At 38.1% G+C, this 24,477-nt stretch overlaps 1 long non-coding RNA gene across 1 annotated transcript; it reads left to right on the forward strand.

The window, feature by feature from the left end:
- Positions 1-3,819: 3,819 nt before the first annotated feature.
- Positions 3,820-23,449, forward strand: LOC147492896 (uncharacterized). The gene is made up of 2 exons (XR_015198446.1): positions 3,820-5,172; positions 23,146-23,449. It is a non-coding gene; the product is annotated as an uncharacterized LOC147492896 (long non-coding RNA).
- Positions 23,450-24,477: the final 1,028 nt, after the last annotated feature.

The raw sequence follows: 24,477 nt of genomic DNA on the forward strand, positions 1-24,477 counted from the left end.
TATCTCCACCAACTCGTACCACTTTACCAGCACGTCATGATGACCCAAACTCAGGTCGTCCCGAATCTCAGCTACAGCCATATATGGAAGCTAATCATTCAGCGCAGTCCTTAAGCTCAGTCAACGCACAAATCAAGGAGACATTAACTTTGTAACATCAGGAGTAATGGAAAATCATCAAGATAGCACACAATATGGATCTACACTTGACAAACGGCCTGGAGCAAATATGGAAGGTCAGCTCAAATATCTATAAGTAGATAGAAATGAACTACGTAAGGCTTTATTCAAGTTTACCCCTAGAAACTTGATACGTTGGCAACTCTTGTCCCAAGAAGAGTGTAGCTATTCTCTATCAAATAGAACATCAGGTCGTTGACCCCAAAACACCAAACCTCTACAGCTATTGATATATAATAATGTACTGCAGTAACTGTTCAAGGACATAAATTAATCTCATTACGGTCTAACTAAGAATTAATATATTGAAAACATCTGAAACACTGTTCAAGGATATAACTAAGGATTAACTAGGAGGTAACTATAATATATTAACTAGATAGTAACTAGATAATTGTCTAACTAAGAATGACATAAAAGACCTACATGCAATTATTATACATATTTACATTTAGAACATGTAATGTGCTTCTCGCCTATTAACTTAGGATTGGTGTCTAGTGGCAAACCAGAGATGGAATAAATGATGAATAAGCCTAGCTAGCGGTTAGGAGACCAAATCAGTTTCTATATAACCAGATGGAAGAAATGATGAAAATTCAAAAACCACATAGTTTTCAAAATATTTCGACAAATCAAATTAGGGGAACTGGTTTTTCACAGAGATAGCTTAGCAACACAAAGTAAATCTGCATTATGTTACGCAAGGAAGTTTCCATCAAACTGTAGCAGTGATTAAGCTTACAGAATTTACTGGCTGAAGAGTTATTTGAGCATACATTTCATCTGGGTCTTTCTCAACCTATAACAAAATCAATTGATATGAGTGACTTAAGAAAACAACAACCATCCTCGTTTTCCACTCCACATACACAAATGAAGATGAGTGTTAGCACGTACATGTAGTGTGGTGTTGGATTCTCTTTAGTATTTCAAACTACTTCTGAGTGTGTGCAAAGTGGAGGAGAAGAACATAGAGTGTTCTCTCCACTTTTGTGCCTTGAAGATAAGCCACTGCTAACCTTGTATGTATATAGGGGCTTTCTCTTACATAAGGGAGTGCCCTTAGAGAAATTTGATTAGTGCAAAACCGGATGCTGATTTAACCTTCAAACTTGGTGCTACCTCGATGAGGTTTAGACACGAAGGGTGGTTATATAGATTCACTCCTAGATTGGCTTTAGGTATTGAAGCAATCTGCAGTCGTCGAACGGTTGACCACTGTAAGTTAGGTGACAACCCGTATGGGGGTCATGGTCATAGGGCGACCAGAGCCCTAAAAGCTTTGGGTTTTGTGTGTAAGATCACAACAACGGCATTTCAGCTCCGTGCCGGTGAAATCAGAAAATAATGGTGCATGGTTCACACTGGGAAGTACTGAATCGAAATATTGCCTGGGACTGGGGTTGAGTACCAGTCGTATCATCCCCTCTCTAATAGGATGCAGTGGCCACAATATTGGTATGATGATTGTATTAGGTAGTTATTATAGCTATAGAGTATACGCATATTTCATGTTGCATGTGGCAAGAGGTGTATCAGGTATTGTTTCGACAGTTGGTGTTTTGTGAACCTCTTGTATTGTGAGGATGATTGGTTTTCTATATGGTGGATGCCAATATTTCTGTTAAGTGATAGAGTTGGTTTCCTTGCTCCGAGTTGTGGTGGGACTTTTATTCTCCGGATACGGTACAGATGGCTTCTATTTATTGGGGGTTTCGTCTTTGTGTATGGTTGGAAAGTGTTGATATATCAGCTGTAGTATTCTGATGGGGTCTTTATTATCTAGTTATTTCCTTGCATCTTATATTTGGTTATTGGTTCCAGTATCTCGGACGTTGGATTTCATATTGGAGCTGGATTCTTGGACTATATGATGATGGCTATCATGTGGCATATTATCTTGCTCTCCTTTTTCTTTTATTCGGCAAAGACTAATATTTCTTCATTGGGATTTTGCGAGATACACCGTTGATATATATTTTTTCTTCGTGCAAGTTAGAGCTATTTTTGGCAATGTTGTATATACTTCGTGTTTCTCTATTGGATCATCATATGGATTTGTTAAATTTGTTAGTTCTCTCTATATTATTGGAGCTCTCACAACACACTATCGTTCATGGAGTTGATATGGCTTCTATCATATTTCCTATTTCATCTGGAACTTCTTGCCACTATGGAGCTGACGTATGCTTAAAGCTTTTCAGCTCATTAAGTCCTCTACATCTATCATTGGATCTTATTATACACTTGGTAGATTATATCACTATCAAATGGAGTTCTTATAAACTTTATATATATGCCATATCGATAGGGCCAAGGCCAGGCCACGCGTAATTTATTGTTTAATTTACTCGTGTAACTATATTTAGTTAAAATAGTATGGATTAATATTCTTTTATGGGTATTGAGATTTTGTTAGGTATTAGCTTGAGGATTAGGAAAAACCTCGAATGAGTAGAAGTGAAGGGACATACCACAGTAGAATCTTGATTCAAGGTTGAGAATCGGTTAATTAGGGGACGTTACCTAATTAGAACATGAGTGAGGAACCCATACCGCCTTCATCATCGGAATGGCTTAATCCCTTCCCATAGATCCTTACCCCAATAAGAGAACTACGATTGGCTTGATCCCTAAATGAGTACGTAGGCAGCCACCTGGCTCAGCCTCTTCCATAGGAAACCTACCCTTTTGGAGAAAAGAAAACTGAATGTTTAATATTCTTATTCTTTGTTGAAGTTGGGCATGAGAAATATATAATTATCGTGTTTATGCATGGATATATTGAATTATATTGAATGCTAATGTTTTCTTGAGATTATGTTAATCGATGCACTTACGAGGATTTAATAAGGAAACGATAAGTGGTATTAAGCAGCTAAAGGTATGTGTTAACCTTGTCTTTTGTTTTCAATTTCATTTCAAGTTGATAATTATATATTGACTATGTATCCAACGTTGAGCATTGGAGTATCTTCACATGGATGACAGGTGCTCCCATAAAACACAAAAAGGTGTACGGGCAAGTTAAGAACAATTTAACATGAATGAAGTGCGCACTCTGATTGATACAACAGTTCTGTTACCTATGCATTTTATTTTCAAATTGATTCATTTCAAGTTGTTTGTAATAATTTAGTTATAATATTATTTGTCTTTTAAGAATGAATCCATATTAGGATGCATCTATTAGTTAGAAACTATGACATGGATTAAGCGTTCACTTGTGAAAGACCGATCACGGGGTATGAGATTGGTTTCAAAGTATTTTTCAACTACTTGATTTAACTGGCATTTGTCGAGATGGTTAAGTAGCCGGTGCCACGAATCAATATCTTTAGTAGTTGGGTTTATGGTTGAGGTTTTAATATGATAAATGGAAGTATATTATTTGATTTTCAGGTTATGACAAGTTGTAAATTTATGAAATGTTAGAAATACAGAGGAAACTCTACTGATTTTTTTTTAGAACGCGATGTTCAGAGAGGATTTTATATTTTAGTTCTAGTTTGGACTCGTATGAGTCAAACCCGCTCACATCTTGGTTTATTAGACGGTTGAATATTTAGATTGAGCTCTTTCATCTGAATATAACACAGTTTAAAATATCAAAGAATGTATGACCTTGAGCAAGCGCGGCTTGACAGCATTTTTAGATATTGGGGGGAAATGAAAGTCTTTACTAACTGACTGGGGTAGGGAACCCCGGGTAGGATGGTTCGGCCTGATTATAAGATGGTGGACCGTAGCCCTATTAGGTTAGTGGGGTTTCATTAGTGTCACAGCTCATGGGGGAAAATTTTCCATATAGCGCACGAAATCGCCCATTTCACACATGGCCAATAGTAGCGTTGAGATCCTATTCCAGCCATCCTTGTCGGGTCCCATTGCCTATCTTTTCCGTGATGGCCTAGCTGCTGACCTCACTGCCCATTCAGAACCAGAAGAAGGAGAGGAGCGATTAGAAGAAGTGAGTATTGGCCCGTCCTCTCTGGCTCGATATCCATTTTAGATATCAGAAGATCGGTGTTGGTCGCATAGGCGGTTGGAGAAGCTAGATCAGGTCCAGGGCCGGGTCAAGCGGCCCTATTGTTTTTTATATTACGATTTTCATTTCCCATTCAATGCCCTATCAATGAAACATTTATTAATAAATGTGTCGGGCCAGAGAGGAATCAAATGCTTCTATAAGGATGGGTGCTCAAAATGGTAGAAATGCAGCAGGGAAGGATACGTAGGTGGATCATTCATTTCTACTATTCTATCTGAAGTGGCTTCTTCCCATGGAGGCAAAGCGAGACGACTAGTTCAAGAGGTAATGTTTCAACACAAGAGGCGTGAGTCGACTCAATTCCCTCGCTAGCTATCTCTCTATCTCATTATGGGGTGCATGGATGCCAACTCGACTTATAGTTATTTTTTTTCTTCACCGGTATTTGTAGCGGTAGCGAGGTCTAATGTTGGAGACTTCGGATAAGTAGAAGCTTCTCCCGCCACCACATCCATTCATTGGTAATTAACGGCTGAATGTGGGGGGAGGGGGGTTTATGTCCATTCCAATGATTGGTCCATGGAGGTTGTAGCAGCAATTTGATTCCTACCGCTTCCATTTCTTTCTTAATCTCATTTAATCTTCTTCTGATTCCATGTTGTCCGTCCGCCCGGTGTACCTACTAGTTCAATACCCTAACTAAACGTTTAGTTCGAATCAAGGGAATGATGGATCCCAGCTGCCTCGCTCCCTCCCCCCAGGAAGTGAGACTAAGTACCATATAGCTAATAGAAGCTTTCTCTGGGCCGGGATCACCTAATTTAGACATTGAACTCGGGCCCCTTTCAGTCACTCCGTTCACTCTGTGAGACCAACTAAGGCGTACTTTCCTTCACTGCGTTCACTAAAAAAGAGAGGGTTCACTCATAATCAAAGCTAATTAATTGCGTATATAAATAGAAGGGGAAATTTTAGTTGGGATCAAAGGCAATTTTGGTGTGTGATATTCAACTTTTTGCCTTTTGCTTTGTTAGAGATTTGAATCTCTTCTTTGGCGAAAGTGTGAATTCAAAGATTTTCCTTACTCACGATCTTCGTGTTTATATAGTTTGGAATAAGGATTCGAACCAACCTAAATTCTAGGACCACTTACAACTTGGTTTTTACTCTTTTAGGGAACTAGTGAGTAAGTTTAAATATGATTATATTAATACTAAATATTTGGTTTATTTACTACACAAAAATTAAAAACATTAAGTTACGAAATCATGCAACTAAGACACAATAAAATTTTACTAAAACAAAAGCGGAGAGTTAATTCTCCTCATGTGAAGATTACTTTTGTTATTTGATTTTTATAAGTGCATTAAAATCTTCCTAGAACTCATAGACAAGTTCTACTAAAAGAAAACTTAATCCTTAACAAATATGACTCATCTCTAAGCTCATCAGTTGATCCCTAACTAGACTCTACACCAACTATCATTTTGGGATAGGATGTAGGCCTAGTTGTTCTTCCTAAACACCTACTAAACCAAATAACAAGACTTTTCCCTCACATGAGTGTTATTAACTCCTCACAAAGGGAAGGTTTAGCTCATGATCCTTGGGCTAAAACTAAAACAAGTGTGGAATGTAAACAGAGAGAGAGAGAACAAAAAGAAGAAACTATCTATTTATAAACTCACTTGCATGAAGAAGTGAGAATTTTTCAAGAGGAACACAAGATTTCCTCCATTAAAACTATTACAAGCTTTTGTTTCCAAAACCAAAAACTAAAAAAATATTAAAGCTAAGGAACTAAAATAATACATGGTAAAGGAAAAGAAGTCAAGGGAGTAAATGGATTGTCCCCCCCCCCCCTTGTTTTGTTTTCTTCTCCATTTGAGAGAAATCTCATTTCCTCCCACATGAAACACCAAACCACATTTACTTCATTTTTATCCACCACATTAAAACAAAGTGACACCTTGCCTTTGTTTTCACTATTAACACCTAATCTAATTAATTACATGCAAGGTGTCAACTTTGCACCAATAATTTGGCATTTTTGTCTTGACATGCTCCATGATTGATGACTCATCAAATCTTGCGGGCCCGTATAGTGGGTCCACGTGCAATCCCGTGGTGGTTTGGTCTTTGGGCAATTTTACAACTTCCTGCTTATGCGTAGAGTTCATCGCTCTGATTGTCTAAGCAGCTCACTTGTCGTATTCGGAGTCCTGGTTCAAGAGGTAGGAGCTTCGGAAGTTTGATGCTTCTGTGCGGATTTGTTGGGCTTTACATGCCTGATTTGAAAGAATTCATATATACGTCGTTCCTCGTGCTTTAACGCAGGTTTAACCAATATTTTCATGTTTACTACGAATACATGCAAAAATACAAAAATATATTTATTTCATGATTATTAAACACATAATTAACCAAATTTATATGTCTCAATGGGGTTTCATATTACAGTTTTGGGTGCTTATCACACTACCCCCAAACAGCATTTTGCTTGTCCTCAAGCAAAGAAAAGACATTAAAACAGATAAGTGGCCAAAATGTGTAGTCCTAACTAATTCTCGTTTCACAGAGTGCGGTTGCATTGACCATATGCAACAAGGCCTTAAACCACTAGGAATTCCCTAGTGGACGAGTTATAGCCTCGTGAGAGTTTTCTAGAGAAGATACTCACAAACTTCATTTATACTACAACGACTCAGTGACAAAAACTCGTTTCCAAAATTAATCTCAGATATCCATACATCTCCTTAGCAGGGAACGAGGATTGATTTCTTTGAAACTCAAGTTAATATGCATTCAATAATTAAAACATCTACATATGATAATGCATACAGTGAACTTTGCATTGAAATGTACTAGCAGGGCATTTCTGGATCCTTTGGAGAGCGTACCTAAATGGGTTCTCACAGGTATGTGTCAAAACACAATTCCACTCAAAATTTTACAACTCAGGTTTTGTTAACTCCAGTGGGCACACATTTCCTCACATCTCAATGACAGTCAGAGGAGCCAATGTCGATCAATCACGTCTACTACTTATTATCACACCACCCTACTCCTAATTGAGCTAGAGGTCTTTATTAGGTATTGTGGGGCTTAGGTGATGGTGTATAAGAAAATGGAAATGGATAATCAAAATTTATGAGTATGAGAGAATAGGGTCTTTAAGATATTTATACTAGAGAATTTCTTGTTTTCTTTCCTTCTTCTAACTGAATTTTCCAACCTTGTTCTTAAGCCTTGGATACTAAATTTTTTTTTATATAGATTGCTTAAGAACATGATTCTATTTTTCTTTCCTGAAGCAAGTAACTGACTTTTATTTGGGACAAGTCTTTCTTTTTATTTTTCCACATTTCATCCTATTTCTCATACTCATCACTTAGGTAGGTTCTTTTATTTGGTTTAATAGATGGGTAAGGAATTTTTTGTGAAAGTGAAAGGTTTGATGAAAAGTTCAATGGAGTGACTAGCAGTAAAATTTGTAACAGGTAAGAATTTTTAGCTATGTCGATCCAAAGAAGACCTAAATTCTCGCCTAGGGTTCGGGTGGTGATCAAGTAAGTAGACGTGTGATTTTCTCTCTAATCGAAAAACTACTCCTCTGTGTCATCACACACAAATCACTCATGTCAAGGCTTTTGGTTAGATTCTCACAGGATTTATAGTTTAAGTAACTAACCGTTGGTTCCAGAAACTTGCTGCTATGTACAATCGATGATACTTAGTGCATGAATGTTCATGAAAAGATGTATAAACTATTGCATACGTATTATCTTAAGTTTCTTAAAACAAATCCTAATTCGGATACTAATGTGAGATTTCTAGACAATTTTCATCATTGAGAAGGAAACCAGACTTTGTCACTAAGTACAATTATTAACAAGAAAATAAAAACTATATACAGTGTACAATATGCCTAATTTTTGCTACAGGTTTAAAAACACCCCCAAACTGGATGATGCTTAGTCCTCGAAGTATCAATAAATAAAGAGAGAAATTACCTGAGAACCGTGAGCAAAATTAGGGCTAGATTGCTGGAACAGAAAGGTTGGATAACATAATATATTATTCAGAAAAAAAAACAATAAAATGTTCAATAGCACACGAAACATAGCACACTAAACATAGCACACGGAATAATGAAAGACAATAGCATAAAAAAACATAATTTTTAGCTAGATATATGTACAATGACAAGCTCAAATTTACCATCTAGCGGGATGTGTAGGTATGGCGTCCTCAATAAGGAAATGCATTTCCTTAGCATCGCGCCAAAAGATAATAGTCTGCCAAATTTCTGCCCATTCTTTGTCTCTGGATTTCCTCAAATGTTTCTGCATATTTTCATCCGTCGGGTAACAACGAACATGCCTCAAGTACCGAGCGGGATGCTTCCATTGCCTAAACCTTAATGAACGAATGATTTTGTTTGCTGGGCACATAGAATCTACCTTGACCCAATCATAAAAAGTAGCTGCAAACTGTGGGAAATGTGTCTTCATGATTCAAAGAAGCGATTCTGAGGTAAAAGAATATACTTGATCCCGAAAAAGTCGCGAGCTCGTTTCAGGTTGGAGATAACACAACCTAAGATGTTAAATAATGTATGACCTTGAGCCAGTGTACTGAATACTACGCAGGCAGCCTCATTGGCAGTAGAAAAATGTCAATCTCCCATGATGTTTAGGAGTATAAACAACATCGCAGTCCCCATGTTCATGGTCATGCTTGCTAAGGGAATGGTGATGTCGCGCCATGGCACATGGCCAGCTCCTTCTCGTTTAATCTCAAGACCATCACCGTAAGTTTCGCAAAACACTTGCCACTGAAAGGAATGGTAAGAATTATGATATATATAATGTCATGATGCGGCCGGTTCGTGATATGGAAGATCCAAAGTTAGGGCAAGCTGTTGTTCAGAAAAAATATGATGTGTGTCACCAACTAGGATTGTGAACCCGTCTAAGTAGAAGCCATATGCATAATTGAATGCTGGTGTGTCCTCCATATTAGCATAAAAGTATGCGACCAAACTCGGATAATAAGTTTGGTCAGGTTGAAGAACTAGGGAAGACCACCCAATGTTAGTGATGTAGTCACGGAAGAGATGGCCATAAGTATTGGAATCCATCATAGACTGAAAGGATTGCTCAGGAATGAGTTTTGGAGGTGTCATGTTTGATGAAGTTGCAATGTTTGATGAAGATGCCATGGTGGATGAAGTAAAGAAATGGGCAATGAGAAAGGCAATTGGATGGATAAATGAGTATGGAAGAAAATAAACCCTCCTGTAATGACATTGAAAATCACATGTTAAAATTAGTTAGTCACAACGTAAATGATTCTAGCAAGCATTTCTTACAAAAGAAGACACAAAGATAAGAACAAAATTAATAATACGACAAAAAACGTAATATTATATACGATTATTTATTTATTCACTTAGTATTATTATTCCATTTTTATTAAATAAGAAAATCATGGATTATGATGCTACTGGAGACGCATATTGTGCACCACAGTGTTTAGTTCTTCAATTTGTTGTCTGAGCTGCATCTGAATCTCCCCTTGGCTGGCAGAGAGTGTAGTTTGATTCGCCATTAGGAGAGCGTGATTTTGCAAGGACTAAGAATGATTTTCCAAGATTTCCTCCTGTTCAACATCATGCATTGCTTGACGTTCTTGGAATTCCTTAAGAGTTGTAATGATGATATTCTGACGAGCGTATAGTTCCCTCATGCCGTGATGAAGAAATTGAATGCCTTCCATGGGATTAAAAATGTTTATCATGGCATTTTCATCAAAGAAAAGTTCAGAGTTTGAGCTTGGGTTGTTCTGTTCATCTGCCAGAGTGTCAGGACTCCAAAAACCAATGGAGTAGTCTGTTTGGAGCACACTAATATTTGCTCTTTGAAGGGGTGTCTCTGGAGAAATTATTGGATAACCCCAACACATCATAATCTGGGTGACTAAAGTAGGTAGAGGTGCTGACCTTTTTGTTTTCCTGGTGATCGCGTTCCAGAGGTGTTGGATTAGACAAAAATCATCCCTTTGAGTCTGCAAAACCCAAAGTAGATGAAGTTGAGACTTTGTGACTTCTGATTGGTATGATGTACCTACCACATTGTGTCCCAACCAGAGGAACACAACTCGTTGATTCTGTTTCAAAGAACGTTGAAGAACAATGTGATGTCTATTTCTGACTTCGCCATGGGATACGATAGCTCATAGTAAAGTTTTGACGGAATCAAATGATGACTCTAGAAAAAGGAACTCCTGGGTATTCATTGGGATTTGAAGTATGTCGGAGATAATTTCCCTAGTCAATTCCAATCGTCGTCCATAGGCATTGAAATAGCATTTTCCATTTTCAGTTCCGCTAAATTGGTAGAAAATCATAACCAATTCTTGGGAATAACTAGCTACTGAATGATATAGAAGAGGTGTCCATCCTCGACGTACAATTTTAGTGTCAAAATAAGGAGAAAACCGGCCATCTTCAAAAAAATTCAAGTAGTCTTTCTCAAGCGTTATTTTTCTTGGTTGATCCATTTGGAAGTATTACGGAGGGAAGTATAGTGAAGAATGCTTGAAAGAGAATGGCTGAAAAGAAGAGATTTATAGGCAATCTATGAGTCTGTACCAATCAAGATTCCAAGTTTAGGTAAATCTAAAATTAATATATGAAAACACAAGTGACTCATGTGTTGTTGTGACACCGACCTTTATGAACAGCAACAATGGGTATCCATAGTAACTCTTTTCATGTCAGATTTCCACAAACAATTAATGAGATGTTAAAATGATAGAAAGTATGGGGGAAGGTTTCACATTGTACCCATAATTTCAGAATTTATGTTCATGCCTCAGTAATAAAATATGGATAGAATAATCGAGTTGCGTGTGTGACAAGTGCTATGTGTACCGTGTAACGCGTCTTGATCTTCTTCTCAACAACACCATGAGTAGAGATAGAATTAGATGGTAATTTCTTTGTTATGGTTTTCTTAGTTTGTTGTTGTTTTTTTTTTTTTTTTTTTTTTTGTTAATAGGTAAAAATACAACTAATACACACAAATATTTAATACTGACTTCTCCATTTAATAATGTAACCCGCATACAAATGGTGGAGAATTATTTAACACACCATAGTAATATACAAAGTGACAAAGGGAAAGAAATATGTCGGTTACATAGATCTAGATATTCCGAGCATGTTATGCATGAGCGACAATGGAACAATGATAAACACAGCTTATCACGATATTGTTCTGACCCATTAGCGTTGCTCCTTTTCCCATCGCTCAAGTTGATTCATTATGTTGAAGAAAATGAGAATTTGTGAAGAGGAATTTGTGAAGAGTGAGAGAAAGGGATGAGTGAAAGTAAGAGGAGAGTTGGATTTATAATTAGAAATCTGACCGTTGGGCATCTGACCGTTTGGATCAGTCCGTTAAGTTTTGACCGTTGGGCTTTGAAAGTAGGCCCAGTGCATCAAGGAACAACTAAAATATTATGAAGTACAATAATTTCATATCATAAACAATTTCTCATTCAAACCGTCTGGAGATACAAAATTATGAGAAATCAAACAATATATAATTTTTTTTTATCACTAGAAAAATAAAAATACAATGCATAAGGGAAATAAATAACATAGTCATTTCTAAGCCAAGGAAAATAAACAACTACTATGAATCCTCAGGGTTAGCAGAGGATGAACTAGGGTTTCTACTTCGTTGGCTACGATGAACTCCTGGCTGAGCTGACTAGTCTGGAATGTGGCCCAACGACTCTAGCAATTGATCTTGGAATTGCTACTGATTTGCCATCATCATTCTCTGGAAACGGCCTTGGCGACACATTTTTCTTGGTTGGAAGTCATTTTGGGAAGTAAGCATCTCTTCCTGACGAAGAAACATCCTGCGCATGCTAGTGTTCATGTGTCTCAAAGCTTCCATGGGAGTGCTGATTCGGTGCATGTTATCCTCATTAAAACAGTTGGGTGGTGAAGGAGGAGGAGGAGGTACGTTATCACGCTCAATATCATCTCTAGCTACTGGGTCCTAGTGGTCCAGAACACAAGTCTCGAAAATTCCAAAATTCTCGAAAGACCTTGTTGGAATGAAAGGAGTAGCAAACTGGAATCCTAAGTTAAGCATAAGCTGAGTAACAAGTACAGCAAGAGGAGCTGACCTGTTTGACGCAGTTGTAAGAACATAGCCCAAGAAATGGACCATACATAAAGTATTTTTCTTCTCCTGGAGGATCCATTGCAGGTGTAAGAATGTCTTGTTCACGTCAGACGTCTTAGAAGTTCCAATGACATTGTAAGCCAGCCATTGAGTGACGGCTAGTTGGTTTCGTCTGAGTGAGTGCTGGTACACGCAGTTCGAGCCATTATTGTACTCTCCCTCGAGAAGCGTGTCAAACATTAAGTCCATCATAGTCGGATACTCTGATAACAACAAGGTCGGACTATCTAAGTTTATCGGAATCTGTGCTGTATTTAATATTAACTCCAGTGTGAGTTCACGGTCCATCCCATCCGCCGTAATCCAAAATTCATCACCCCGGAAACCACCATTGTTGTAAAACTTTAAAACCAAATCTTCCAAGTAATTAGCCGGTACCTTGTGCAACAGATACTCCCACTCCCTATTTGCAATTTCTTCATCGAAAAAGGGATGAAACATGCCCAAATCGAATAGATTTTTGAAATTCCTCTCAACTGTGATTCGTCTTCATGCTGCCATAGAGAGGTCTAGATGATTTTCTGAGGGTGGAAATTGCTAGGAGTGATGGAGGAGACGGTGCTGGAGCAAGGGGGTTTGAATTGGTAGAGTTATGCCCGCGTGCGCTGGTGAAAATCAAGCCTGTGAAGCCACATGCGCGAGTTGAGTGGGAGGGGGACCAAGATCTGGATTTTGGGGGGGAAGAAAAGTGAGGGGATGACGTGTGGGGTGGCCCGCGGGTTGTGTTTTGTGACCGGATCTGTGATTTTGGATCAAGTCCAATTTTTGGCCCAAGCCCAAATGATTTCCAAAAATTCTCCTTATGTACCGAAATGTTCCGAAATTTCAAACGTAGAATTTCGATTCGTTTGAACTCCAAATTGAACGAATGAGATATCAAAACGATTGGCATTAAAAATGTCATCCACTGGAATATGACATAATCACATTCAAACCTTTTTTTTTTTTGGGGGTTTGAATTTTGTAAAAACAGAACGCAAACCTTTTTTTTTTTTTTTTAAAGGAAGTTTATTTATTTACAAATTATATATACAAATGTACAAGGGGAGATGAACGTGTTAACAACACCGGATTTCAAGAAGAAAATCATTACTATAATATGAGGCAACTGTCATGTCGGCTCTGGGGCGAACCCAATCCAGCCAGACTGTGGCTTAACCTTTATGTTTTGGGGGCCTAAGGTTTAGGACGGTACCATCCCTGACCAATGTGCAATGGTCTAATAATAATATTACCCTTAGTACATATGGTATAGCCTCAAACCGCCCCGAACTATCATCAAATAGAAAACTATTCGGGGTTGGCCTGGTGAAATCCATTGCCCGTACGAACGAGGGACCATCCGATGTTGCATATCACGACTCTCTTTATGCACAACACTTAGTGCAAAGGTGAAAATAAAAGACATGAGTATAAACAAGTTGAGTCTTTTAACGTCAGATCCTCAAGACGAATGTGAGTCTTTTAACGTCAGATCCTCAAGACGAATCCCAACCTGTGGGAGCAATGGGACGACGACGAAGTTTACCCTGCAGAGCTGGTGTCAGACAATAATATACCTTATACCGGCTCATATCGGATAGTAGATCAAGACCTGGACAGAAAGGTGTTTGACAATTCATACACCACCCCATCCTTTTCGCCCGTTGCTTTCGAGCAAAAGTACTACGACCATTACCTATTCGAGATGGGTGAGATTTACACCAAATGATGAGCTGAAGTTCACGAGGAAGAGAATAGAAAAGGGAAGAGAAGGAAGGAGTTGAAATTTTTGGTACCCATTGTTTACCAAAAGGCACGTTTGCTCGATTAACATAAGACATTTATACTCAGTTCTGAAGTAGAGTTTTTGATGGACTAAGGTTCCAGCGCTTGCAACCACACACTCTAGAGATTTTTAGAAAAGAAAATAGAAGAGGGCCCGGCTACCCTAATGGCATACTTTTCCTATTTATATCACATGGAAAGAAGTACACCAGTGAATCTATTAGTCTGTGTAGACTGGATCTTTGAGAAGAGTCTCTTCGACATCTGGAGAGCTCAACTCATGATAATGTTTTACGCGTTGGCCATTTACTTGAAATTCCCTTTCATCATTTACGTTTTTCAAAGATATAGCCACATAAGGGGTGACTACAGAGACAATGAAAGGACCAAACCATCGAGTTTTTAATTTTCCTGGAAAAATGTGTAACCTTGAGTTGTACAACAAAACTTTTTGACCAACTTTGAAATCTTTTCTCAATATGTGCTTGTCATGCACTCCTTTCATGTTGGCTTTATAAGATTTCGAGAGATCATAGGCATCACTCCGAATTTCCTCGAGCTCATTTAATTGCAATTTTCTCTTTGTGCCTGCTGCATGAGTATTATAATTGAAGCTTTTGATGGCCCATAGAGCACGATGCTCAAGTTCAACCGGCAGGTGACAAGGTTTTCCAAAAATGAGGCGATAAGGAGACATCCCTATAGGTGTCTTAAAAGCTATTCTGTATGCCCACAAGGCATCAGATAATCGTAGAGACTAGTCTTTTCTAGATGGATTAACAATTTTTTCCAAAATGGATTTGATCTCTCTATTAGAGACTTCTACTTGGCCACTGGTTTGAGGATGATACGGAGTTGCCACTTTGTGCGTGACTCCATATTTCTTTACTAATGATTCAAAAATTTTATTACAGAAATGTTTTCCGCCATCACTAATAATAGCTTTTGGAACACCAAATCGAGATAAAATATTTTCTTTTACGAACAAAACGACCATTTTATGATCATTAGCACGACATGTCAATGCATCAATCCATTTTGACACGTAGTCAACTGCTACCAATATGTAAAGGAAACCATGAGAATTTGGAAAGGGACCCATGAAGTCGATGCCCCATACATCAAAGATTTCCACAATTAAAATGGGATTTAAGGGCATCATATTGCGTTGAGTAATGTGTCCTAGCTTCTAGCAGCGGTTGCATGCTTTGCAATGCTCATGTGCATCTCTAAACAGTGTTGGCCAATAAAATCCACATTGTAGAACCTTGGCCACTGTTTTCTTACCACTAAAATGACCACCACATGATTGTGCATGGCAGAAGGATAACATGTCAGTGTGTTCCCAGTCTGGAATGCAACGACGGATTAGTTGGTCGGAACAATACTTGAAGAGGTAGGGATCATCCCATAAATAAAATTTCACAGTGGATAAGAACTTTTTTCTGTCATTACGAGACCAAGATGAAGGGACTTCCTCGGTAACTAAGTAATTTACTATGTCAGCGTACCAGGGGGACGAAAAAATGGAATATAAGTGTTCATCCCGAAAGGAATCACAAATAGGTTCTGTATTAGTATCAACATCACTGACAAGTCTTGATAAATGGTCTGCAACCACATTTTCGCAACCTTTTTTATCTCTAATTTCTAGAGTAAACTCTTGCAAAAGGAGAATCCATTGGATCAACCTCTGTTTTGCATCTTTTTTCACTAATATGTAATGAAACGCCGCATGGTCAGTGTAGACAATTGTGGAAGAACCCACTAGGTAAGGACGAAACTTATCCAAGGCATATACAACGGCGAGAAACTCTTTCTCAGTGGTTGTATAGTTAGGTTGAGCTTCATTAAGGGTTTTACTAGCGTAGTAAATAACAATTGGCTTATCTTCTCGATGTTGCCCTAGTACAGCTCCAATAGCATAGTCACTCGCGTTACACATTAATTCAAAAGGTTTAGACCAATCAGGTGGTTGAATTATGGGAGCGGTAGTTAAGGCTGATTTTAAAGTCTCAAAAGCTTGTTTGCAATTGAAACTGAAGTCAAAAACGGCATCTTTAAGCAAGAGATTGGTTAAAGGTCAAGCAACCTTTGAGAAATCTTGAATAAATCTCCTATAGAAACCTACGTGTCCTAAAAATGCTAACCTTTGAGAGATTGGTTAATGTCGCGAACTATTTTTGGTATAGGAAGTGAAGCAATTTTTTCTATCTTAGCTTTGTCGACTTCGATTCCGTCTTTTGAAACGATATGTCCTAAAACTATTCCTTTTTTAACCATGAAATGGCATTTTTCCCAATTAAGAACAAGGTTTTTCTCTTCTCAACGTGTAAAGACCTTTTCAAGATTTGATAGACAGCTATCGAAAAGAATCTCCATATATTGAGAAGTCGTCCATGAATACTTCCATAAAACGCTCAACCATATCATCGAAAAATGTGAAGCATGCAGCGTTGGAAAGTACCAGTGCATTGCAAAGGCCGAAAGGCATTCGCTTTATATGGAAATGTACCAAAAGGACAGTGAACGTAGTCTTTTCTTTGATCGCCAGGATCTATGACTATCCGAAAAATATCCCCAATAACCATCAAGAAAATAGTAATACGCATGACCGCTAACCGCTCAAGCATCCGATCAATGAAGGCGAGAAAGTGATCCTTACAAGTTACTGCATTAAGTTTGCAATAGTCAATGCATATTCGCCATTTCATTGGAATACGAGCGGAGATGCATTCATCTTTATCATTGCGCACAACTGTAATGCCAAATTTCTTTGGAACAACATGTACTGGACTCACCCAAATACTATCGGATTTAGGGTAAATAATACCTACATCGAGTAATCTTAAAACTTCCTCCCGTACCACATCTTTCATGGTTGGGTTTAGACGATGCTGCGGTTCACGCGACGTCTTAGCATTTTCTTCAAGATGTATGCGATGGGTGCATACATTAGGGTCAATGCCCTTAATGTCATCGAGGGACCATCCAATAGCAGAACGGTGTTGTTGAATGACATCTATTAAACGGGATTCTTGATCATCAGTCAATTGAGATGATATAATAATTGGATGACTACCATTTGGATCAAGATGTACGTATTTTAATTCCGAAGGAAGAGGTTTTAAGTCAGGGGCGGGTGGAGTAGGTATTAAAGATTCTTGAGGAAAATCGTCTTCCATAGAGTAAACAGATTGATGTTCCTCCAAATCGCTGGACCTCACGGTCGTAGGGTCAAATAATGGTATTGACTCTAATAATTCGTTTACTTCTTGTGTATAATCATTGTCCTCAAATTCAGAATCGCTAAAGGAAAGAAATTGGTATACTTCATCTTCAGGAAAAGTGATTGTTAAATACTCTTGCACAATGCTATCAACCCTATTCACCTCACCATCAATGCCAGCCTCTGGAATTTGTTTCATCATCTTGAACACATTTACCTCGACCGAAAGATTTCCGAAGGACATGATCATGAAACCATCCTTACAATTAATAAGAGCATTAGCAGTTGCTAGGAACGGACGTCCTAAGATGATAGGAATGGAATCACATCCAACTTCAGTATCCAAAATAACAAAGTCGATAGGATAGAAAAAGTCTTGGACTTTTACAAGGACGTTTTCCACAATTCCTTTTGGATACTTAATGGAACGATCGGCTAACTGTAGAGTCATGGTGGTGGTTTCAGCTCATGAAGACCTAGTTGCTTAAATAAGTAATATGGAAGTATGTTCACAATAGCTCCTAGGTCTAGTAGTGCAGTAGTCGTATATTTGTCACCTAAGGTACATGGAACCGTTGGTTTACCAGGGTCCTTGTATTTGACTATACCATTGTGTTCGGTGATGGATGGAAACTGTTCGGTGAGGAACATTAGTTCTCCTTTTTGTGGTGCACATATCTTTTAGAAATTTTGCATGTTTTGGCAATAGCTTTAAGGCGTCGAGAAAAGGTAAGTTGATTGTCAAATTCTGAAAAGTCTCTCGAATTTTAGCAAAATTATCATCAGGTTTATTCTTTGCCAAGCGCGGCAGAAACGGTGCCTTAGGGCGGAATTTGGCAAAGGGGTCTGCTTGCTTGTTTCCTAAATTCTGAGATGTTGACTTTGTTGTATTTGGTGAATCCTCCGTAGGTTCATTATTGGAAATAGATTCATTTAAACCGTCGGATTCCTTTGGTTGATCATCTGGCATATGTATTTGATTGTCTACAGTTTTTCCAGATCGAAGAGTAGTGATTGGGTGCACCTCACCTTGGTTGGGAGTACTTTTACCCGGTGCATTGGTGAGTTCAAAGGCAGTGTTTGCTGGCTTAGGGTTTGGAACTGCTTGTCCAGGAAACACGCCTTTCTGACTCTTTTCTTACGCCAATTGTTGAAGTGATTGTTGGATAGATGTTAAAATTTGAGATTGTTGGTTCATGTAAGCTAAGAAAGTCTCGTTTGTCTTATCCATAACGAGTGGCGCAGGTTGTGCAACAGGTACTAGATCACGATTATTGCTGAGAAGTTGTTAATTATAGTTGGGATTTGGATTGGCTGGAACAAGGCCACGGTTGGTTTGATAGTTAGCATCCGAAGTATTTTGAAATTGATTCTGACTTTGTTGGTATTGTTGATTATTGCCTTGGCGGTATGGAATAAAGTTGTTGGTTGGTCGAACAGGTGGATTAGCAAAACCTGGAGGAGCCCCCAGCTGTTGGTTATTCTGGCGCCAAGAGAAATTCGGATGCTGTCGCCAAGGTGCATTAGGAATGTTGAATGCACATGCCTCTTCTGATGGTTGAGAAGGGGAGGCATATAACAAGGGATAATAAGCATCAGGATGGTCAGGACTGAGACAAAGAACACATGGGGATGTGTCAACGTTCATGACCTGTTTTGGGAGTTGATCGTTTACTTGAACTGCAAGGGCATCTACTTTTTTAGTTAGGGATTCTATCGAATTTTTTAATTCAGGATCGGGTTTTACCTCAAAAATAGATGTATCCTTTGTTACAGTATCCTTTGATGATCTAGACGGCTCAGTGTTCGCTTGTTTTTCAAGAAAAGTATATGTTTCAGTAGCTCCTTTGTCCATGAAGCAACCGCCGTTCATTATATCAAGAGTTTCTTTTTTATGATCAGAAAGTCCATTAAAGAAGGAATGAACAAGGACGGCTTTGTCTAGTTGGTGATGAGGACATTCTAAAAGAAGATCAGTAAAGTGACTCCATGCTTCCGTAAACAGTTCATGAGGATTTTGACGAAAAAATTGAATTTTCTGAAGCATTTAAGTAGTTTTCTTTTGAGTATAAAATTGAAGCATGAAAGCTTGAACAAGTTTATTCCATGTGTCTATGGATTGTGGTTGTTGTCCTGCAAGCCAAATTGACGCTTTTTCTGCTAAGGTGAATGGAAATAGCCGAAGCAAGAGTTGTTCCTTAGAGACAGCTGGATGGTGAAATGTTGTGGCCACTTGTTGAAGCCTACGAAGATGATTGTACGGTTTTTCGTGATCCAAACCATGATACACAGGTAACAAACTAAAAACATTTGGTGGGATACGAAAATCACCGACAATGTCCTCAAGTTTGATGCAGGAAGAAGGTCTTTCTTGTAATGCAGTATAAAAGTCTGACAGGGGCTTCTCAGCTGGTGGAGGATTGTCAGCCATAACTGCAGTAGAAGTTAATGGTGACGAAGGAACTTGATGAAGGTAATTAACAGAAGGAGAACAATTTTTAGGTGAGAACTTACGCAGTTGCTTATCGTATTTTTTTCGATGATAAGTATGTTCAAATTCTTTAGTGGAACCAGACCTTAATCTCATGCAAGCATAAAATTAGATCTAATTGACATAAGGAACTTATTATTACTTGAATTTTATGATTCTCTTAAAGATTTTGGAGTTGAACAACGTAGGCCTAAGCTGCTGCTAATGTAGTAGTGAAGCGAGGAATACGTGTGTATAAACCAACGGCCAGGTTACAAGAGAGATATGAGGGAGGCTTTCACGTGCAAGCACGGTTCTAAATAAGTAACCTCAATCTTTCAAGTTTTCTAGACACCATTGAAATATGATTAAGATTTATGGAATTAAAATTTATGCAAGGTCGTCTTAATTATTATTATTTTTTTTTTTTTTTTTTTTATGCAAGGGTGAAATTACAAGCATGCAAATACGATCTACTCATACGATACTAGATGCAGTAGCATGTGAAGATACTCTACTCATATGTATAGCTATACGAATAGGCAAGGTTGTATCATCGATAAATACTTTCATATGTACAGGCAAATATACATCAGTAATACGTATATGTACGCTAATTTGTAGATCGATATTATGTAGACGATATCAACAAGAATGAAAATTTGAATCACTCATATTATCTAAATACAAGTAGCATGCTTAATATAGTATAATGTCACGATATAAAATCACGACAATGCTAAAACTAAACATGCAACATATTATACATAAACTAAAATACGACTCTTGTATTGCATAATAAATCGATTTTGGCAATACTCATTGAGATTGCGAGTGTCATATAGAGAGAAGCTTCACCCCGTAGGGTTTAGAAACAACTTACCCAACCCAACTCAGATTTTAACCCTCGTTGGAATGTTCTCCTCTTTCTTGACAAAATCGAAGTATTATACAAGACGTGTACTTATACGTAGAGAAATACTAAACATACAACAATAGACACTTATACGTAGAAAGACAGATAACCATGCAAAAAATGTACCATTTATATGTATATATACATTAAGATGCAATTCATGCCCAAGACCGTATATAAATATTTACAGTATATGAACATGATTCATGCATATTTCTAGGCTAACACGTAAATAATAATCCATAAACTAGCACATAATAACTACGTACATGGCATTCATGCAAAAACAGTAAAAATTTGGAACCTGTTGCTTCCCGCAAGTCCGCCAAAAAAATGAAACAGACGTTTCAATCCGTCAACATAATTAATCCCAGAAGATATTCGAATTTTTTTTTCACGGTTCCAGAAAAGTTAGACCTGGATATGGATCAGGATTTATCAGTGGATGTTGGAGGTAGAATAGGAGCAACAAAAGAGAAAATACACCCGCAACGCGGGTTACACCTGCGGACGCGAGTCCAGTACCGCGCACGCGTGTCGATTATGCCACAATGAGTTCAAATTTTCACAGCAACCTTAGAATCTTGTGTAGTTTACTTTCCTCGGTCCTAACTTTTTGTCCCTAGAAGTACAACAAAAAATTCGAGAGAGGTCAGGTCTTTTGCGAGACAAAAATAACGAAAATAAAACAAAAATGTAAAAAAGAAACGAAAAGGAAAGAAGGATGAGAGTGGGGGTTCCCCTTGGAGCAATTTCCAGTCTGTAGCACAAGCCCTTAGTCTTTAGAATGGCAGCGGCGCCATTTTGATATTTCACTTTTTTCCTTTTGCTTTGTTAAAGATTTGAATCTCTTCTTTGGCGAAAGTGCGAATTCAAAGATTTTCCTTACTCACGATCTTCGTGTTCATATAGTTTGGAGTAAGAATTCGAACCAACCTAAATTCTATGACCACTTACAACTTGGTTTTTACTCTTTTGGGGAACTAGTGAGTAAGTTTAAATATGATTATATTAATACTAAATATTTGGTTTTTTTACTACACAAAAATTAAAAACATTAAGTTACGAAATCATACAACTAAGACACAATAAAATTTTACTAAAACAAAAGCGGAGAGTTAATTCTCCTCATGTGAAGATTACTTTTGTTATTTGATTTTTATAAGTGCATTAAAATCTTCCTAGAACTCATAGACAAGTTCTACTAAAAGAAAACTTGATCCCTAACAAATATGACTCATCTCTAAGCTCATACATGCTAGCATGTGGAACCAAGCAATGACTTATCTCTAAGCTCATCACTTGATCCCTAACTAGACTCTACACCAACTATCATTTTGGGATAAGATGTAGGCCTAGTTGTTCTTCCTAAACACCTACTAAACCAAATAACAAGACTTTTCCCTCACATGAGTGTTATTAACTCCCCACAAAGGGAAGGTTTAGCTCATGATCCTTAGGCTAAAACTAAAACAAGTGTGGAATGTAAAAAGAGAGAGAGAAAACAAAAAGAATAAACTATCTATTTATAAACTCACTTGCATGAAGAAATGAGAATTTTTCAAGAGGAACACAAGGTTTCCTCCATTAAAACTATTACAAGCTTTTGTTTCCAAAACCAAAAACTAAAAAAATGTTAAAGCTAAGGAACTAAAATAATATATGATAAAGGAAAAGAAGTCAAGGGAGTAAATGGATTGTCCCCCCCTTGTTTTGTTTTCTTCTCCATTTGAGAGAAATCTCATTTCCTCCCACATGAAACACCAAACCACATTTACTTTATTTTTATCCACCACATTAAAACAAAGTGACACCTTGCCTTTTTTTTCACTATTAACACCTAATCTAATTAATTACATGCAAGGTGTCAACTTTGCACCAATAATTTGGTATTTTTGTCTTGACATGCTCCATGATTGATGATTCATCAAATCTTGCAGGCCCGTATAGTGGGTCCACGTGCAGTCCAATGGCAGTTCGGTCTTTTGGCAATTTTACAACTTCCCGCCTATGCATAGAGTTCATCGCTCTGATTGTCTGAGCAGTTCACTTGTCGCATTCGGAGTTCTGCTTCAAGAGGTAGGAGCTTCGGAAGTTTGATGCTTCTGTGCATATTTGTTGGGCTTTACATGGCTGATTTGAAAGAATTCATATATACATCGTTCCCCATGCTTTAACGCAGGTTTAACCAATATTTTCATGTTTACTGCGAATACCTGCAAAAGTACGAAAATATATTTATTTCATGATTATTAAACACATAATTAACCAAATTTATATGTCTCAATGGGGTTTCATATTACAGTTTTGGGTGCTTATCAGTGTGAATTGCCTTTTCAAGAAGGAAACGCACTAGGTCAAACGACAGGTAGCCATGATATGAGAAGGAATGAGGATCTCAGTGCGTATGGTCGAAGGGAGGAGTAGGAGCAAGGGGGAAACAAATCGTTTGGTAGAACCCCGCAAAGCAAGGAGAAAATGATAAGAGGGAACATCATGATAATTGGAGTACAGGTAGAACAAAGGATCAGATTAGGTTATAGGGCGTATTGCTCAACCGCTAAAGAGGAGCTTTCAGCTACTACCCCGAACGAAAGACAAAGCATGGCTAAACAAAGAAGCAAAAGTAAGAAGGAAGATATGATGGAAAAGGAAGTGATCGGGAGTAATCACTAGTAATAAGGCAAAAAAAACCATTAGCTAGGTTTAGTACGAAGAAGTAAGCACCTACCTTGGACTGATCCCGTTAGCGATAGCACGAACTAAGCTAGCTAGTCACCAAAGTCATAGTTTCATTAGTCTAGGTGATTTGTTTTCAAGTGAGATTGATCATGAAATCCTTTGTAGAATCTCTTGTCATAATGACAACAACCGGTGCCAAAAGAATAGTCGTTAGGGTAGGTTGGGAAGAATCAATGGTCCACAATCTGTCGTATTCTTCTCTCTAGATATATGTTTAATGGAGGGCCAAACCACATGAAAGGAGGCTCTGTGACTATAATAGTAGTGGGAGGCATTGAAAGGATCACCAATAAGAGCTAGTTAGTACTGGATTTGCTTTCTAGCGCTCTCTATAGTCCCGGAAGTGCTATCGCGCTATTCACCAGATATTAAGTGATGAGTCTATCTGGCCTTATTATATATAGCCCATGATTCATAGTGCAACATAAGGATATGAGGGAGGTAACTCATGCATGACCGCGCTAACTTAATGACTCAAAATGAGGGACTACTGCCCTTTAGATCAACCCCGCAGAGCTTCTTCATCTCTGTTTGGTGACGTAAGGGATTTCGCTGGTGAAGGCGATGGAAGCTTTGATTTGTGGATTTCATTTCCTTCTGGGGGGCTGTAGCTATACTCAACTATGCTAGCCCAAGCGAAAGCATAGGCCATGACTAATTAGGTGGGGCTTGGCGGTCGCTATCAAGATTCTTATGACTAGTGAAGGAAGATAAGAACTCACTAATTGAAACCCTCATCAGTGGGTAAGTCGGCCTAATCGAAGTTAATAAGGACTTGACCTAAGCCTTTAGCTGGAGGATCTCAATCCAAAAGAGAAGGGAAAAGGAAAAGAAAGGGGACCTACCAAACAAAAAGTAACCCGATGAGCAAGTCACGCAATTCAAAACACATGAATAATAGCGAGTATAATG

This window comes from Coptis chinensis, chromosome 6, assembly GCF_015680905.1.
Source record: "Coptis chinensis isolate HL-2020 chromosome 6, ASM1568090v1, whole genome shotgun sequence".
Classification (NCBI taxonomy): domain Eukaryota; kingdom Viridiplantae; phylum Streptophyta; class Magnoliopsida; order Ranunculales; family Ranunculaceae; genus Coptis; species Coptis chinensis.